Genomic DNA, 2,295 nt, shown 5'->3' on the forward strand with positions numbered 1-2,295 from the left:
CCGTTTGGTGTTTAAAGTTACTTCTTCATGACGTCACGTTTAGACCTAACTTTGTGACGTAATGTGGTGCTTTAACGTAACTTGAAAAGCTTGCCGCGAACTTATTTTGACTTTCTTTGTGAACCACTAACTAAAAAAGTTTAAGAAACACTGTTCTGCGGAGCTTAGTGAGTTTATTCACAGTTTAACTTCTCATTTATACTACAACTGTCCCTCCGATTTATTTGAGTTTACAAACGTTATGAGGTTTATCCGAGGCGCGATTATTGCTAGTTGAAAATTATACCAAATACCCCGCCCTGCTAACGTTAACAAACATCTGTTGTGACATTTTATTCAGGATTCTAGGGAATTATATATTTATTTAATTTGTTTGCGCTAACTGTAACAGTACAATAAGGTGTGGTAAACACAAAAATACACAGTGTAGAAAGAAATACAGTATAGTTAAGGCAAAACTATATAAATCATTTTCATAATGCATTGATAGTGGCAAATTTTTATAATCTTTACAAAACAAATTAGAAAAAAAAGTCTTGACTTTTTGTTTAATCGAATCATTACAAATTACAAGTATTTGTTTTGCAGGAAAATTGTGAAAACGACCGCGGATCAAAAGTTTTCGAGTTTAACAATCTCAAGGCTGACACACAGTACTGCGTGTTCGGCTATTACAGCACCACCGAAACCATAATCAATAGCGATCGCAGCGATGTGGGATTCGTCAGTATTCGAACCGAGACAGGTGATGAAACAAAATTTCTCAAGCTATTTTGACACATTTATGTAAAACTTGAAGTTTATGGGATGTTCAAGTGATTGTTTTTGGATTTTATAAAACTATGAGCGAAAGGTTTGTCGCTTTTTAACCCCCCAATACTTTTATTCAAATTTCCCTACAGACTCGATTCTTAGTATTAAACTGTTCAATATGAATAGTTTTGGGGCTTTAAGTTATTATTAGAAATTAGATTGATTTTTTTCTCAAATTTTTGATTATAATGGTTTTTAGTTACACGTAGTAAAACTATCAAAGTCTATTCCTATACGGGGTTTGGTATTTTTACTGCTCACACCTAAATATGGCTTCTTAAACTAATACAGTAAATAAATCTTTGACTAAATAGTTGTTAATTAATTTGTAATTGTTCTCAGATAACGTGAAGACGGTTGTTGCTGTTGCTGTGGTGGTTGCCATAATAATAATCCTCCTCATCTTAGGAATCGTGATCCTTCTCACCAAAATCTGGAAATTCGTCAAGAAACTCGTCTACGTTCCCATGCCAACCTACCTGGTGAGTGCGTTGCTATGCCAACCTTCCTGTCAAGTGCGTTGCTATGCCAACCTACCTGGTGAGTGCGTTGCTATGCCAACCTACCTGCCGAGTGCGTTGCTATGCCAACCTACCTGCCGAGTGCGTTGCTATGCCAACCTACCTGGTGAGTGCGTTGCTATGCCAACCTACCTGCCGAGTGCGTTGCTATGCCAACCTACCTGCCGAGTGCGTTGCTATGTCAACCTACCTGCCGAGTGCGTGGCTATGCCAACCTACCTGCCAAGTGCGTTGCCATGCCAAGCTACCTGTTGAGTTTTTTCCTAACGAGTTAACCGAGCTTAACTTGAGTCTGCGCACACCCAACAGGATTATTTCGGGATTCGATTAATATTGTTATTCTCAGTAACAAATGTTGCAAGTTAAATGAAAAAAACATTGTTTTATTTCTTTATTTAGACCGACTTGCTCGAAGATATTGAGAGGCACCTAAGCAACGCCAACACCGCTCAGACACCAAAGTAAGTTTAGGGAAGTGCAAGTTAGGACTCCCGTGAATATTTTAGGCCATAATGCTTTATAAATAAATATATATAATGTATTTATTCATCTAAAGATTTTTAATTTATATTTCCTCCCCTCTACAGTCTAACAACGCCGTTTTGGAACTCACAAGAAAACTCGGATGAAATTCCTGAAAAAAGAGGTTGGTTAAAAATCTTCTGTAAAATGTTCTGTTAGTAAAGGTTGCACGAATTAGAACAATTATTTTTAATTTAATTACAAAACTTAAATTTCTTGACTCACATCTACGTATGAGTTCACACAATGAGAAAAAATAGCAAAGAAGTTACTTTGATGTTACGTTGTCCGTTGTAGAAACAATTCTTTTTTTTTTTTTTTCAGAAGAGATTCTTGATGACGTGTTAACGCATGACGTCACAATGACCACCGCTCGAGTTACGACGGATGAGAGCGGAAGCGAGAAATCGTTTGGCGGGTAAGTTTGTGACGTCATAAT

The 2,295-nt window shown here is 37.0% G+C and overlaps 1 pseudogene; it reads left to right on the plus strand.

Moving 5' to 3' along the window:
* The first annotated feature begins 220 nt into the window (after nucleotides 1-220).
* On the plus strand, nucleotides 221-353 carry LOC146158020 (U4 spliceosomal RNA; annotated as a pseudogene).
* The last annotated feature ends 1,942 nt before the right edge of the window (nucleotides 354-2,295 follow it).

Source organism: Ascidiella aspersa, chromosome 3 (assembly GCF_963924565.1).
Source record: "Ascidiella aspersa chromosome 3, kaAscAspe10.2, whole genome shotgun sequence".
Classification (NCBI taxonomy): domain Eukaryota; kingdom Metazoa; phylum Chordata; class Ascidiacea; order Phlebobranchia; family Ascidiidae; genus Ascidiella; species Ascidiella aspersa.